Genomic DNA, 17,935 nt, shown 5'->3' with positions numbered 1-17,935 from the left:
TTTTAAAAATAACAGTGAAAAAGGAGACTTGGAAGCTGTTCTCCCATCACTGAAAGTCACACCACTACATTTATTTATTGATTTTTTATTTTACTTTAAGTTCTGGGATACATGTACAGAACGTGCAGCTTTATTATATAGGTATACATGTGCCATGGTGGTTTGCTGCACCTGTCAACCCGTCATCTAGGTTTTAAGCCTGCATGCAATAGGTATTTGTCCTAATGCTAACCCTTCCTTTGCCCCCTGCCCCCTAACAGGCCCCAGTGTGTGATGTTCCCCTCCCTGTGTCCATGTGTTCTCAGTGTTCAACTCCCACTTATGAATGAGAACATGCGGTGTTTGGTTTTCTGTTCCTGTGTTAGTTTGCTCAGAATGATGGCTTCCAGCTTCATCCATGTCCCTGGAAAGGACATCAACTCATTTTTTATGGCTGCATAGTATTCCATGGTATATATGTGCCACATTTTCTTTATCCAGTCTATCATTGATGGGCATTTGGGTTGGTTCCAAGTCTTTGCTATTGTAAATAGACATCACTACATTTTTACACAAACATAGGATGAGACTAATTTATAAAGCACAGCATTCCTAGGCTAGGCGTGGTGGCTCACGCCTATAATCCCAGCACTTTGGGAGGCCGAGGCGGGTGGATCACGAGGTCAAGAGATCGAGACCATCCTGGTCAACATGGTGAAACCCTGTCTCTACTAAAAATACAAAAAAATTAGCTGGGCACAGTGGCGCGTGCCTGTAATCCCAGCTACTCAGGAGGCTGAGGCAGGAGAATTGCCTGAACCCAGGAGGCAGAGGCTGCGGTGAGCCAAGATCGCACCATTGCACTCCAGCCCGGGTAACAAGAGCAAAACTCCGTCCCCCTCCCCCCCCCCAAAAAAAAAAAGAAAAGCAGACATTGATTCATTTAGCAAATATTTGCCAAGTATTATCAAGTATATTCCATATGTCAGGTATTTGTTGGGGGAAATTAGCCCCATTTTACAGCCAAGAAAGGGGAGGAGACCAGGAAAGGACAAATCACATGCCCCAATCCATAGAACTGGTGAACACCAAAGGCAGAACCAGAATTTGTTTTTTGGGTTTTTTTGGCAGGGGTGCTGAAGAGTCTTACTCCATTGCCCAAGATGGAGTGCAGTGGTGGGATCTCAGCTCATTGCAACCTCTACCTCCTGGGTCCAAGTGATTCTCATGCCTCAGCCTCCCGAGTAGTAGCTGGGATTACAAGTGTGTGTCACCATGCCTGGCTAATTTTTGTATTTATAGTAGAGATGGGGTTTCACCACATTGGCCAGGCTGGTCTCGAATTCCTGGCCTCAAGAGATCCACCTGCCTTGGCCTTCCAAAGTGCTGGGATTACAGGCCTGAGCCACCACACCCGGCCTATAATTTGGTTTCTTTGCCACCAGCACAGGGCTCTTTCCATGGAGCACACTGGGATATCTGTCCAGAAATAATATTTTGGTTTACTTGGTCATTGTCGGTTATGCAGGCTCACAAGCCAAAGCACAAGTTCCATGAGACACGGACCTGGCCTGTCTTGCCCCTGCCCAGCTCACAGCCAGATGTGTGAGGTCCACACAAAACCCTACACATGGATGTTTATAGCAGCTTTATTCATAATTGCCAAAATACCCACATGACCAAAATGTCCTTCAGTGGGTGAATAGATAAACTATAGTCCACCTAGACAATGAAATATTATTCAGTGCTAAAAAGAAATGAGCTAACAAACCGTGAAAAGACATGGTGGAGGCCAGGTGTAGTGGCTCATGCCTGTAATTCCAGCACTTCGGGAGGCAGAGGAGGGCAGATCATGAGCACAGGAGTTCAAGACCAGCTTGACCAATATGGTGAAATCTCTACTAAAAATACAAAATTAGCTGGGTGTATTTTTGTATCAACCAGCTGTAAGGTATGAAAGTTATTTGGGCCAAGCGTGGTGGCTCATGCCTATAATCCCAGCAGCACTCTGGGAAGCCAAGCTAGGAGAATCACTTGCACCCAGGAGTTCGAGACCAGGCTGGGCAATATAGTGAGACTCTGTCTTTACTAAAATTCGAAAAGAATTAGCCTGACATGGTGGGACATGCCTGTAGTCCCAGCTTTTCGGAGGGCTGAGGTGGGAGGATCACTTGATCTCAAGAGGTAAAGACTGCAGTGAACTGCGATCATGCCACTACACTCCAGTCTGGGTGACAGAGTCACACAAACACAAAAAAAAAGAAGAAAAAGAAAAAAAGAAAAGACAGAGAGAAAGAAAGAGAGAGGGAAGAAAAAAGGAAAAAGAAAGAGAAAGAAAGAAGAAAGAAAAAGAAAAGAAAGGAAGGAAGGAAAAGAGAAGGAAAAGAACAGAACAGAGAAGAGAAGGAAAGAAAGAAAGTTATTTGGATCTTGATTTCTAGAAACCATAAACAAAATTATAAATCAGTGGGGAAATTTGAGTTTTGACTAGATATTTGATAATATTAAGTAATCATTGTTAAATTCTTAGGCATGTTTATACTATTTTGATTACTTTTTTTTGAAACTCTAAAGAGATAACACACTGTACTAAAATATTTACAAATGTAAGTTGAAGATGTGTGGGGTTTGATTGAGTGCGGGCCCTAGATGGACTCCTAAGGTGAGACTTGTTGACTCTGGATGATGTCGACAAGGATTTCACTACACCAACATCTCCATTTTTGTATATTTTGAAAATTTCCAAAATAAAAAATAAAATATGTAGGTATTGTTTAAATCTTCCCTGTGTGTAGCCATGACAAACAGCAGCACTGAATGACTTTGGTGACAGAGGGGACCTCTTGAGTCCCAGGGAGCCAGGCACCAGAATGAGGCTGTGCGCTAAGTGTCTCATGACAAGTTGGGAGCTTGCAGGGTCTCAAGGGCACAGGGCTGGGCCTATGCACCCAGACTCTCCTCCACAGAAGAATTCAGGATACTTGAACAGATTTGTTTTTTTTATTTATTATTATTTTTTTTATAAAGACGGGGTTTCACCATGTTGGTCAGGCTGATCTTGAACTCCTGAACTCAGGTGATCCGCCCGCCTTGGACTCCAAAGTGCTTGGATTACAGGCGTGAGCCACCACGCAGATTTGTTTTTTAAGTCATCACATAACCTCGGTAGCTGCAGCCACAATCTATTGGATATTCCTGCAACCCAGACTCTTCCTTTCACAAGCTTAAAAATCTCACAGCACAAAAACCTACCAAAATACTATACTAAGCAAAGAAGTTTCTGAAAAAGAAAACCAGTTACCAAGCCAAGTGAAAGATGGAAATGCCATGAATTTGAGATAATTAAGGAAACATTTTACTCCAAATTTAACACACTGAGGCCAATTATAAACTTAAATGTTCGGATTACAATATGAGCTTACAGATCTGATGGTGAATTTATTCAGGAATTCTGCTTCTTCCCTTCACAGCCTCCAGTATTATAGACACTGACATGAACAATAGATGAAATCACCTTATGTAAAAGTGACTCCCATCAAGCTTCATTTGAAGCAGGAATGGCAGGTAAACTCCTGTCAAAACACAACAGTGGCCTACAGAACCAAAGACCCCACACCACAGGCAGCTGCAGACTCCCCAGAGTCTGCGTGGGAGATGACCTTCACACCTGCTCCACACACTCATTCTTCATTCAGTCAGTGCGGCATTCACTGAGGGCCTGCCACGGACCAGGCACTGGGTTCACAGTGGTGAACAAGACAGATGAGTCAGCCACTCTCATGGGCCCCCACAGCACCCAGCAACCACATGTGGCCTTCTTTCTCCCATGCATCTTTTGTTTTGGGGGGGTTATTTTTCTTTGAAATGAAGTCTCCCTCTGTCACCCAGGCTGGAGTGCAGTGGTGCGATCTCAGCTCACTACAACCTCTGCCTCCCAGGTTCAAGTGATTCGCCTGCCTCAGCCTCCCCAGTAGCTGGGATTACAGGTACCCACCACCATACTTAGCTAATGTATTGCATTTTTAATAGAGACAGGGTTTCACCATGTTGGCCAGGCTAGTCTCGAACTCCTGACCTCAAGTGATCTGCCTGCTTCAGCCTCCCACAGTGCTGGCATTACAGGGGTAAGCCACCATGCTTGGCCTCCCATCCACCATTTGGACTGAGCGAGGAAAGGACTCCATCAGCAGACAGGAGTCTCCCCATGACAAGGTTCTACAACCTGGTTGCTCCCCAAGGAGGCCTCAACTACGTCTTCCTCATCTTCTGGCAAATCCAGTCCTGGTTTCCTGTTAAACAGGAATATGGGAGTTAAACAGGAGGTTCTCATTAGTCAAGCATTCATTACTAGCCAAATCCTTATATTCAAAAATATCCCTTACACTTACGAAACAGTTTGTCATGGACTTCTTCCCTTTTTGTTTCAAATAGCCAAACAGGGCTGTTGACAGATAAGGAAAGTGAAGGTCATGGAAGTGTGTGGCATTTTCCTCCCTCACTGATCAGGGATTATCCATGTAACTGAGATGATATTGTAGAAATTGAGTGTGGATTTCAGGGTAGGTACACTGGGATTCCTGCCTTGCTCTGTCTTGGCTCATTCTCCCTTAGAAAACCCAGCTGCCATGTTGTGAGGACACTCAAGCAGCCCTTTGGAGAAATCCACAGGGGAGGAACTGAGGCCTCCTGCCAATTGCCTGCACCATTTTGCCAAGCGTGTGAGTGAGCCACATTGGAAGTGGAGCCTCCAGCCACAGTCAAGCCTTCAAATGACAGCAACCCTCATGACAGATCCCAAGCCCACTCAGGATCACCCCAATTAATCACCCATGTGTGAATTCCTGACCCATGGAAACTGTGAGATAATGCTTATTGTTGCCTCACAGTGCTAAATTTCAAGGTGATTTGTTATGTGGCAACAGATAATACATAGGAACACTGAGCCAGGCTCTCTGAAGATGACAAGTACAGCCATGTGGAAGGGATAACCCCTGCTGTGTGGGACAGAGAAACATCCTAATGAGGACAGAGGTTGCTCAGAAACCTATCTCAGCCCAACAGAAAAATTTTCTAACATTCAGAGTTGTTTAAGGAACAACGAGCTTGTCTTAGAGCTTTGCTCTCTGTCACCTGAGAGGTTTGCTCGGAGGCTGCTGCTAAGGGGGTTGAGATGCTACGGAAAGAAGTCAATGAACAGAGAGACGGTTGGCTTGATGGCACTTTTTCTTGGTTGTTGCTTGTTTGTTTTTTAGAGATGGGTCTACGCTGCCCAGGCTGGTCTTGAACTCCTGGCTTCAAGCTATCCTGGCTCTGGCTCGGTGACTTCTTCTTCTTTTTTTTTGAGACAAAGTCCCACTCTGTTGCCCAGGCTGGAGTGCAATGATGCCATCTCAGCTCACTGCAACCTCTGCCTCTTTGGTTCAATCAATTCTCATGCCTCAGCCTTCTGAGTAGCTGGGATTACAGGGGTACGCCACCACACCGCTAGTTTTGTATTTTTGGTAGAGATGGGATCTCGCCATGCTGGCCAGGCTGGTCTCAAACTTCTGGCCTCAAGTGATCCACTCACCTTGAGGCTGGGATTACAGGTATGAGCCATTGTGCCCAGTCTTGGTGACTTTTAAGTTCCTTTCCTACCTAGAGATTCTTCTGCCACCACACCATGTAACTTTTCCAGAGACCTGGAAAATCTCATCAAGGCACATCTGTGCAATGTATGGCTGGCTATCAGTTACTGAACACTGATTTATTGTGGGCTGGGTCTTCTGGGAGGAAACAGACAAAACACAAGCTACTGGTCCTGCCACACAGCTGCACATGCACACATAATGACGCATTGCCACCGAGCAACAAACTAAGGCTGGAAGGGAAGGGGAGCAAGGAGGGCGGCAGCCTGAAGCCAGGGAAAATGTCGAGAGGGCTGCAAGGCACTTGGGTAAGTACAGGCTGGAGAGAAGGCAGAATGGGAATCAGCTCAAGGTTAAGAACACTCTAATCCTACCTCTATAAGGAAAAGGCTCAGTAAGCTGACAGATAAAATAAATACAAACTTAGGAGAACTGCAGGATTCAAAAGAAGAAAACTGCTTCCATGCCTTTATCTAGCAAAATAATTTTATTTTCTAAAAGTAGAAAATTCAAAGAAGGTGCCTTTCTTGTCACAGTGCATGAACGACTCAGCAAAAAGTCCCCACTCAGTCTGCCTGCAAGGCTCCCAAGTCTGAGAACCAGAACATACCATCAGCCCTGTTCCCATGCTGCCTCAGGGTTCAGAAGCAAGGGCCGGGGCCATTACTGCAACAGATATGTTAGTGATGGCAGGGAAAGAAAGGGGAGACCAGCATCTGGATGCTGTCCCTGCAACTCCAAAGATGTAAAGCTGCAACTCCAACAGCAGCGCCCAGAGACTGTGGTCCCAGGGGTAGGAGGTCAGTGAACAGCTGCGGCCCAGCTAAAGCATCCCCCATTCTTCCCTACTAGGTCAGTCACCAGCTTCCTGGCCTCCTGGACTCAGATCTCCAAGCCATTAAGTCAAGAGACTTTTCCCGAGTCCCTTGATGTGCCAAGCCCAGTGCCAAGCATACAGGCCATCTTTGCTATCTCGTCTCTCCTCCTCCTTCTTCCAGATGGTTTCCCTTCAAATTTTCAGAAAGGTAAGGCTAGAAGGAACCCCAGACATCACTTAGCCCAGTCCTCTTATTCTATATATAAAGAGATGAAAGGGTGTGATCGTCAGGAGGGAGGTTGGAGGCTGTGACAGACTGAAGTATTTCTCCCAATTCTTTCTGCCATCCCTGAACTACTATTATAAGTCCACACCCTTTACCACTGGACTTTGCAGGATCTGCTAGAGTGGGGAATGGGTATCTTCCCACCCCACTGATATTGGACCAGGCCATGTGCCTTGATTCAGCCAATGGAATGTGGAATGCAATGAGGGGGTGCAGGCTGAAGCTGGAGTGCTGTGACTCCCACTCACCCTCCTGTACTTCCGGTGTCACAATGGGAAGACACACCCCCTAGCTTACTCCCAAGTGGCACTGCCTGAAGGAGATCTGCCCCGGTCATCTGGGGACCCTCAAGCCAGAGTAAACTAATGCTGCTTTAACCTCTGAGTTTAAATCATCTCCGAGCAATGTTTTGAAGCTGCATGATCCAGGAGCACAGGTGAGTTGGGGACTTGGTTCTAACTCATGCCCACCTTCCCCTGTCAGAATGCACATAGAGCCCACTGTCACTGGAGTGTCACAGTGGAGCAAGGGATCAGCAGGAGATGATGATGCGGGAGAGGCAGAAGTGAGGCCAGTCCTGAGGGGGATTCATGGTGGCATATATTTGAGATGAATACAAGATGAATAAGGAGACTCTTCAGTGTCAAAATACAAGTCTCAACCAGCAATCTTTGTCAGCAACCTCAGCATCTGCTTTTGACTTCCATCTACTTTCTTACAGGCTATGGCAATCATTCTTTTTGGAAGTACAGGGCTTTATGGCTAGTTAGCAAAGCCTAGAGATGTGAGAAGGAAACTTAGAGGTCTGCCTGCCTTCCTCGATGTAGCTTCCAATCTGGGCTGGATGGCATAGCTGCAGCTGGGCATTGAAACAACGAGTTTTCATTTCTCCTTAGTGTAGGCATTTTTCAAAAGGCCTTGATTTTCTCCCTGCATCAAATGATCTTTGACAAGGATGCCAAGACCACTCCATGGGGTCTCTTCAACAAATGATGTTGAAAAAACTGTATGTCCTTATGCAAAAGAATGAAGTTAGACCCTTACCTTACACCATACGCAAAAATTAACTCAAAATGGATTACAGACCCAGCAAGGTGCGATGGCTCTTGCCTGTAATCCCAGCTACTTGGGAGGCTAAGCTGGGAGAATCACTGGAGGCCAGGAGTTTAAGATCAGCCTGAGCAACACAGCAAGATCCTGTCTCAATAAATAAATGAATGAATAAATTAAATTAAAACAAAATAGATTTAAAGCCCTAAATGTAACATCTGTCAAACTCCTAGAAAAAACCACAGGCATGAAGTTTCATGACATTGGATTTGGCAATGATTTATTGGCTATGACACCAAAAGCACAGGTAACAAAAGCCAAAACAGACAAATGGGACTACGTCAAAGGACAAACAATCCACAAAGTAAAAAGGAATCTTATGGAATAGGAGAAAATATTTGCGAATCATATATCTGCCTAGTTATATGATTAATGTCCAGAATGTAAGACGAACTTGTACAACTCAACAACAAAAATCAAATAACTGATTAAAAAATGAGCCAAGGATTTGAATCAACAGTGCTCTAAAGATGTTGTACAAATGATCAACAAGCATATGAAAAGATGCTCGTGGTTGGAATGGTGGCACATGCCTGTAATTCCAGTACTTTAGGAAGCTGAGGTGGGATACTTTGGGAGGCCAAAGTGTGAGGATCACTTGAGCTCGGGAATTTGAGACCAGCTTGGGTAACACAGCAAGATCCTATCTATTAAATAAATAAATAAATTCCAGGAGTGGTAGCTCATGCCTGTAATCCTAGCACTTTGGGAGGCCAAGGTGGGTAGATCACCTGAGGTCAGGAGTTCAAGACCATCCTGGCCAACATGGTGAAACTTCGTCTCTACTAAAAATCCAAAAATTAGCCGGGTGTGATAGAACGTGCCTGTAATCCCAGGTACTCAGGAGACTGAGGCAGAGAATTTCTTGAACCTGGGAGGCAGAGGTTACAGTGAGCCAAGATCGTGCCATTTCACTCCAGCCTGGGCAACAACAACCAAACTCCATCTCAAGAAAAAAAAAAAACTAAAAATTAGGTATGCATGGTGGTGTGCATGGCTGTAGTCCTAGCTACTCAGGAGGCTGAGGTGGGAGGATAACTTGGGCCCCAGAGGTTGGGGCTGTAGTGAGCCATCTCAAAAAAAAATATTTTTTTTTAATATGTATTTTTTTTTTTACTGCAAATGTTCGTATTTCAAGTGTAAGTCATTACAAAAGGATCCCCCAAAACTTGGTTTACCTAATGCAAAAGAAAGGTATAACTTACAAAAAATAAATATATGTATTTTCACCTAAAAGAAAGATGCTCTCTGGGTGTGAAGTCGGCGGCGTAATTCTTTTTTTTTTTTGAGATGAAGTCTTGCTCTGTTGCCTGGCTCCGGCTGGAGTGCAGTGGCACAATCTCGGGTCACTGCAACCTCTGCTTCCCGGCTTCAGGCGATTCTCCTGTCTCAGCCTGTGTCACCAGGCCCCGCTAATTTTTGTATTTTTAGTAGAGACAGGGCTTCACCATGTTGGCCAGGATGGTCTCCATCTCTTGACCTTGTGATCCACCTGCCTCAGCCTCCCAAAACTCTGGGGTTACAGGCATGAGCCACCGTGTGCGACTGAAGTTGGCGACGTAAGTCTTAGCAAGTATGAGTCTTGGGGCAGCCTCAGCTCTGGCTGCGTTCTGGATTTCACTTTGGGCACCAACCAAGACACTTGAAAGAACAGGCTTTAGAAGATGCTGCTTCTCCATTTTCTTCCAGGAACACAAATGCAGGGCGCGCTTCTCACTATTTTTTTTGGGGGGGGGGTTCAAGCAATTCTCCTGCCTCAGCCTCCTGAGTAGCTGGGACTACAGGCATGAGCCAGCATGCCCAGTTAATTTTTGTATTTTTAGTAGAGACGGGGTTTCACCTTTTTGACCAGGATGGTCTCGATCTCTTGACCTCGTGATCCACCCGCCTCAGCCTCCCAAAGAGCTGGGATTATAGGCGTGAGCCACCGCGCCTGGCCAAAAACTTTTAAAAATAGAAAAAAAAGAACTGAAAGAATTGAAAGCAGGTCTTGAGATATTTGCACATCCATGTTCATAGCAGCACGATTCCCAATGACCAAGAGGAGGAAGCAACTGAACTGTCCATGGACATTTCATAATAAATGAATAAGCAATAGTAAATGAAAATAACAAACGAACAAGCAAAATGTGGTCTATACTTAAAGTAGAATATTCAGCCTTAAAAAGGAAGGAAATTCTGACACATGCTATGACTTGTATGAACCTTGAGGACATTATGCCAAGTGAACTAAGCTACTTACGAACAGACAGATACTGTAGGATCCCATTTTATGAAGTATCTAAAGCAGTGAGGTTCACAGAAATAGAAAATAGAATGGTGGTTACCAGGGGCTACGGAAGGGGAAAAGGGGAGAAGTTGTCCGATAAACACAGAGTTTCATATTTGCAGGATGAAACATTTTGGAGATGTGTTTCACAACAACGTGAATATACACAATGCTACTGAACTGCATACTTAAAAATAGTTAAGATGGTAATTTTTATGTTATGTGTTTTTTACCCAGTTAAAAAAACACACACACGAAAACAAATCACTGTTTGGAAGAGATATCTGCACTTCCATATTTATTGAAGGACTATTCTCAATAGCCAAGATATGGAATCTGCCTAAGTGTCCAATGGATGAATGGATAAAGAAAATGTGGCATATATGCACAATGAAATACTGTTCAGCCATTAAAAAATAATAAAATTACCAGGCGCAGTGGCTCATGACTGTAATCCCAGCACTTTGGGAGGCTGAGGCGGGTGGAACATGAGGTCAGGAGTTCAAGACCAGCCTGGCCAACATGGTGAAACCCCATCTCTACTAAAAATACAAAAATTAGCCAGACATGGTGGTGGGTATCTGTAATCCCAGCTACTCAGTAGGCTGAGGCAGGAGAATCACTTGAACCCAGGAGGCAGAGGTTATAGTGAGCTGAGATTGCACCTCTGAACACCAGCCTGGGTGACAGAGCAAGCAAAACTCTGTCTCAGAAAAAAAAAAAAAATCTAAGATAGAACAGGGAAAAAATACAGGGTACTGTTTCAGTCAAAGTTTTGTGTCACAGATTAAGTTTTTCTTTGAAGAGCCAGATAACTTAAATTCAGGTAGGATGGGCTGGGCCCAGTGGCTCATGCCTGTAATCCTAAAACTTTGGGAGGCTAAGGTGGCTAGATCACAGGGTCAGGAGTTCAAGACCAGCCTGGCCAACATAGAGAAACCCCATCTCTGCTAAAAATACAAAAATTAGCCAGGCATGGTGGCATGCACCTGTAGTCCCAGCTACTCGAGAGGCTGAGGCAGGAGAATGGCTTGAACCCAGGACATGGAGGTTGTAGTGAGCCGAGATCGCAGCACTGCACTCCAGCCCAGGCAACAGACTGAGACTTTGTCTCAAAAAAAAAAAAAAATTAGGTAGGAAAGCTTTTGTCCAACCCATGATGACATGGGGTAATATAGAACACTGATAGCAAGGTGTGGTGGCTCACACCTGTAATCCCAGCACTTTGGGAGGCCGAGGCAGGCGATTTGCTTGAGGTCAGGAGTTTGAGACCTGTCTGACCAACATAGCAAAACCCTCCCATCTCTACTAAAAATACAAAAAATTAGCCAAGTGTGGTGGTGGGCACCTGTAATCCCAGCTACTCAGGAGGCTGAGGCAGAAGAATCACTTGAACCTGGGAGGCAGAGGTTGCAGTGAGCCGAGATCACACCACTGCACTGCAGCCTGCGCAACAAAGGTAGACTCCATCTCAAAAAATAAAACATTGAGGTTTTGAAACCTGTCTCCCTCTTTTCAAAGATTCTTATAAGTGAAAGCAGACTGGTAGCAAAGCAAATTCCTGTTTCCGCATGCCTCATCTTAGCACATCTGTCAGTTACAGTATAGTACTGCACACCAGAGAGTGCACGAGCTAAACAGTCAGACCATCTGGGTTACCTGCCTACCACCTACCTAGGAGCTGTCACATGGCAACTTACTTACCCTTCTTAACCCCAGTTTCCTCATCTCAGATATGGGAGTAAGAAAAAAAAAAGTTTATGGAACCAGCCAAAATTCGTAGATAAAGAAAACATGAAGATATACATATACACACACGCACACACCATGGAAAACTACTTAGCCATAAAACAGAATGAAATAACGGCATCTGCAGCAACCTGGATGGAACTGGAGACCATTATTCTAAGTGAGTAACTCAGGAATGGAAAACTAAACATCATATGTTCTCATTCATAAGTGGAAGCTAAGCTGTGAGGATGCAGAGGCATAAGAATGGCACAGTGGACTTTAGGGACTCTGGGGAAAGGATGGGAAGGGGTTGAGGGATAAAGACTACACACTGGGTATACTGTACAGCTTGAGTGACAGGTGCACCAAAATCTCAGAAATCACCACTAAAGAACCTATCCATGAACCCAAACACCACCTAGTCCCCAAAAACCTATTGAAATTTTTTAATGCAGTAAAAATTAAAATAAATAAAATCTAAAAGAAAAGAAAAGTCTAGGCTGAGTACAGTGGCTCATATTTGTAATCCCAGCCCTTTGGGAGGCCAAGGCAGGACGATCACTTGAATCCAGGAGTTTGGGACCAGCCTGAGCAACACAGCAAGACCCCATCTCAAAATAAAATTAGCCAGGTACGGTGGCATGTGCCTGTAGTCCAAGCTACCTGGGAGGCTGAGGCCGGAGGATCACTTGAGCCAAGGAGTTTAAGGCTGCAGTGAGCTATGATAGCACTACTCCACTCCAGCCTCGATGACAAAGCAAGATTCTCTCTCTAAAAATAAATTAGTAAATAATAATAATAAATTTTAAGAAAAAATGTTGGCCAGGTGGGGTGGCTCACGCCTGTAATCCCAGCACTTTGGGAGGCCGAGGTGGGTGTATCACGAGGTCAAGAGATCGAGACCATCCTGGTCAACATGGTGAAACCCCGTCTCTAATAAAAATACAGAAAATTAGCTGGGCATGGTGGTGCGTGCCTGTAATCCCAGCTACTCAGGAGGCTGAGGCAGGAGAATTGCCTGAACCCAGGAGGCGGAGGTTGCGGTGAGCCGAGATTGCGCCATTGTACTCCAGCCTGGGTAACAAGAGCGAAACTCCGTCTCAAAAAAAAAAAAAAAAAAAATGTTATTTTGCGGACTAAATGAAATAATGAACATAAAATGTTTGGAAAGTAGTAAGCATTTAATAAAGAGTAGAAGAGGCTGGGCACAGTGGCTCAACCCTGTAATCCCAGCACTTTGGGAGGCCAAGGTGGGAGGATTACTTGAGGTCAGAAGTTCAAGACCAGCCTGGCCAAACATGGGGAAACCCTGTCTCTACTAAAAATACAAAAAAAAAAAAAAAAAAAAATAGCCACGCATGGTGGTACATGTCTATAGTCCCAGCTACTTGGAAGGCTGAGGTGGGAGAATCGCTTGAACCCGGGGGCAGAGGTTGCTGTGAGCCAAGATCACGCCACTGCACACTCCAGTCTGGGTGACAGACCAAGACTATCTCTGTCTTTGTCATTCTGGGGAGATGCCAGAATGGCTGCTATACCTCTGCTGCCCTGGGATGGGGCAGCTGGCAGAGACACTGTTTGTTTGGGGGACACACACAGCGCCATGCATGGACAGTTGCAGACCTGTCTACATGGTTACATTCATACTTAAAAGCTGGTCAGCACTCAGGAACCAGACAGCCTGAAGCTGAGCTCTCTCAGGAAGTGTCTTAAATTAACCAGTATGTTCCAGGAAACAATCTGTGCTGGTTTATTTAATTGATTTGCTTTCCATACTTGTTGAAAATCTCCATTAAAAAAAAAAGTGAGTGAGTTTTTGCCAAAGTTCAGGCAACTGGCCCCTGCCCGACAGGCTCAGGGTCTACAAGTACAGGACTGTGTAAAGACCAGCGCTCCGGCTGGGCACCATGGCTCACTCACACCTGTAATCCCAGCACTTTGGAAGGCCAAGGCTGGTGGATCGCTTTAAGCCAGGAGTTTGAAACCAACCAGGTCAACATAGTGAGGCTTCATCTCTACAAAGAAATAAAAAAATTAAGCATGCGTGGTGATGCACACCTGTAGTTCTAGCTACTCTCGAGGCTGAGGTAGGAGGATTGCTTTAGCGCAGAACATTGAGGCTGCAGTGAGCCGTGATGGTGCCACTACACCACTCCAGCCTGGGTGACAGAGTAAGACTCGATCTCAAAAAATACAAAAACAAAACAAACAAAAAAAACTGGGGCTTCTTCCTTTACTGGCAGCCCAAGAAGGAGGCCTGGCACATAAAGGGCACTAAATAGATGTATTGCTGGATGAATGAATAAAAGAATAAAGAGCTGAGGTTATGTCCATAATGACCCCAAGATACAACCTGTATATGGAAGAAAATGATGAACAGTGATGGAAGTTGCTGGGCCTTAGACAAAGCACCTACACTTTCTGTTCCTTGTTTTCCCCATCTGTAAAATGAGGGTGATCATGAATGCTATAATACCCTCCCAGGTCATTGTGGGAAGTAAAAAACTTCCTCTTTAAAGTTTCCTTTCTTGTTAAAAAACAAATCAGAAGTGTGCTAATAACTCTTTGTTAAGCCCTATCCTACATAGCTGTTAGACATGCCATGCTTACAGGCACAAGGTACATTCTATGTCCTTGTACTTTAACCAAGATATCTGTGCTGGACGTGCTCACAGGCATGTCCCAGCTCTCCATTGATTTTACCTGTTTAGAAAAGTTTTAAGTTGTTAGCCAACTGGGTTTTAGTTTAGATTGTGAAGTCTGGCTCCAGCCAATGAAGATCAGACACAGCAGTAAGGACAACCCCAAATGCGTAAGGAATGAATATATCTGCTTTCCTTTGTTCATTGTACTCTCATGGCAAGACAGCTCGCAAGGGTACCCTTCCTGCAGTCCAGGAAGTAAAAACTGCATTGCTGAAAGATCCTTGTCTCTGTGTTGATTTTTCTTTATGGCACTGAGCATCTATTTCCAACAGTCATAAAGACTGGAAGTGTGATGAAGTGTGTGGAAAAGTACCTCTTAACTTGTAAAGATCAACACACATATAAAAGATTGTTTCCTGAAATATTCTATTCCTGATCAGTTTTCTACTTTTCATTTCATACAATGTGCAAAAGGATGACAGAGGATGCTGAGGTTCCATCGCAGTTGGGAACCCTGACCTCCTGGAAATGGCCATGTACATGCTTACTTAAAACTTTCAAAGGACCCAAAACCAACACATATACATCTGGCCCTCTCTTCCCAGGGCAAATGAAGGAGGTGGAAAGGCTCGAGCACATTTCAGTTCAACAAGAATTTCCTGGGCTCCTCCTCTCCCAGCTGATGTACTGCTCTAGGCGAACAAAGATGTCATTCTGCCAGGTGGGAGGAAAAGGTGAGGTGAGAGGGTTACATCAAGTCCCAAGGCTTGGGAAAGAAAGAGGGGCATGGGGAGGAGGAAGCTAGAGGCAAAAACCACCAGTGGTAAAGGAGATCTGAAGAACACAGTCTAAAACAGTCTGAAATGCTCTGTCTTTCTCGAAGAGTTGCTTCCCCATGGATCTGCTTGCCATTGATCTCCTTTTGGGTCACTTGCATTACCCTGCATATTATACCAGCATTGGCCTGCACCTTTCATGTCACGTGAGTACCTCTGGGAGAGATGTATAAAGCCCAGTCTGGAGTCTGAGCATTAGCTGAATAAAGTGAGAAAGATCTTTCTACAGGTCTCCAGACACCTACGTCATCACACAGGCTCTGGGATTATGATGATTACCAACACACCCCAGCTAAAGGGGACCAGGCAGACACCACGGTGGGCTTCAGCAAGGAGATGAAACACAGAGAAAATGAGTTCTACCTAAGCAAAAACACCATGGACTTAAGTATTATTATTATTATTATTATTTTTAAGATAAAGTCTCATTGTGTCACCCAGGCCAAAGTCCAGTAATGTGATCTTGGCTCATTGCAACTTCCACCTCCTAGGCTCAAGCAATCCTCCCACTTCAGCCTCCTGAGTAGCTGGGACCACAGGCACACATCACGATGCCTGCCTAATTTTTATAGTTTTTGTAGAGATGGGGTTTTGACATGTTCTTCAGGCTGGTCTTGAACTCCTAGACTCAAGGGATCCATCCACTTTGGCTACCAAAGTGCTGGAATTATAGACATGAGCCACTGTGCCCAGACTGGTCTTAATTTTGTATTGAAAATACCAGTATGAACTGATAATATGTCTTTAAAAAGAACAAACATATTGTATGTTTTTTTATACCAATCTAGGATATAAATGTATTTGTACATGTACAAATATATAAATGTATTTATATATATATACACATACATATATCTGTATCTAACATTGTATAAATATATATATTTCCTAGCTCTGTATAAAACAAATATAGATATTTCCTAGCTTTATTTCCTAGCTCTATATACTAAAAAGACCTAGAAACAATGACCAACTGGGTGACAATGACCCCTTATGGCACCAAGATTATGACCTTCAAACACTATTTCCCACTAAAAAGAAATGTGGCTCCTTGGAGAAATGGCTGACTCCAGGGCTGGGACAAGACAAGCACAAGGCCGGGTGCGGTGGCTCATGCCTGTAATCCCAGCATTTTGGGAGGCCAAGGTGGGTGGATAACCTGAGGTCAGGAATTCGAGAACAGCCTGGACAACATGGTGAAACCCCATCTCTACTAAAAAAAAATATATATATATATAAACATTAGCTGAGTGTGGTAGTGGGCGCCTATAATCCCAGCTACTTGGGAGGCTTAGGCAGGAGAATTGCTTGAACCGGGGAGGCAGATTGCAGTCAGCTGAGATTGTGCCATTGCACTCCAGCCTGGGGAACAAGAGTGAAACCCTGTGTCAAAAAAAAAAAAAGTACAAGAAGAGCCATGGTTTAAAGCCAGATAGCAAGGAAGCTATTAGGGGTCCTTCCAAAGGGCTCTAGGACCAAGTTGAGATTTCCACTAACTAAAGACATGGCCGCACAACATGAGCATCTTTAAGGGTAATGATAGTAGTGGGAAACACATCAAACATGCTCATATCTATGAGAATGATACTTAAGAAAACACAACCAATTGGCCACCACTGGAAGAGAAGAATCAACTCATTATTTTGAAAACTTGTGAAAAAGAAAAAGGAAAGAGTCAAGCATTAATTCTGCTCTTCCTATGTGAATTGTACCTTTAAGCAACCAAAGAGTAGTAGATGAAGGGAAGTTTCTCTTAGTAGAAGTATTCTTGCTAAGGCCAGACATGGTGGCTTATGCCTGTAATTTCAGCACTTTGGGAGGATGAGGAGGATGCATCACCTGAGGTCAGGAGTTCAAGACCAGCCTGGCCAACATGGTGAAACCCTGTCTCTACTAAAATTACCCAAAAAATTAGCCAGGTGTGATGGTACACACCTATAATTCTAGCTACTGGAGAGGCTGAGGCAGGAGAATTGCTTGAACCTGGCAGGCAGAGGTTGCAGTAAGCTGAGATTGCACCACTCCAGCCCAGGCGACAGAGCAAGACTCCATCTAAAAAAAAAATAAATAAAAGTATTCCTGCTAATAAATGAGGATGAAGTGGTAGAATTAGACTAATCTGAGCTGGACAAGGTGGCTCAACCTTGTAATCCCAGCACTTTGGGAGGCCAAGGCGGGAGATAACTTGAGCCCAGGAGTTCTCAGACCAGCCTGGGTAACATAGCAAGACCCCATCTCTTTAAAAAAAAAATTTTTTTTAAAGAATTAGACTAATCTAAGATTGATCATCACTAGCTGCAAACATCATTAAAAAAAAAAAAAAAAAAAAAAAGAAGCCACCTGATGGAAGAACATGCAGGTTCAGCCTGCCTGTTGGGTCTTTATATTAGGAACAAAACCCAAAATTGCAAAGTGCATTTCCTATAAATACACTTCACTGAAATTTGAGAGTCTTCCAAGTAGAAGCCCCGAGGCCCAGCACCCTAGGGGATACCACATTGAGAAGACGTGGCCCCACATTCTGGTGGGGAAGAGGGACGTATTGATCTAATGGAGAGAAAAGAACAAATACCCAGCTAATGGGGTGCATGGCCAAATGAAATAATAAACAAAAAGGCATCCAGAAGAAGGTTGC

General features: G+C 44.4%; 1 protein-coding gene and 1 long non-coding RNA gene across 7 annotated transcripts in view; one reads left to right on the top strand and one right to left on the bottom strand.

The window, feature by feature from the left end:
* Window positions 1-17,935, bottom strand: part of OSBP2 (oxysterol binding protein 2) — a 208,400-nt gene that overhangs the window by 179,552 nt on the left and 10,913 nt on the right. The window lies entirely within an intron of this gene.
* Window positions 7,036-16,095, top strand: LOC118146652 (uncharacterized). The gene is made up of 4 exons (XR_004732511.3): window positions 7,036-7,145; window positions 15,070-15,198; window positions 15,348-15,446; window positions 15,530-16,095. It is a non-coding gene; the product is annotated as an uncharacterized LOC118146652 (long non-coding RNA).

The sequence above is a fragment of the Callithrix jacchus genome, chromosome 1 (assembly GCF_049354715.1).
Source record: "Callithrix jacchus isolate 240 chromosome 1, calJac240_pri, whole genome shotgun sequence".
NCBI lineage: Eukaryota > Metazoa > Chordata > Mammalia > Primates > Cebidae > Callithrix > Callithrix jacchus.
The sequence above is the reverse complement of the archived record's forward strand: the minus strand, read 5'-3'. Positions and strand labels throughout refer to the sequence as shown.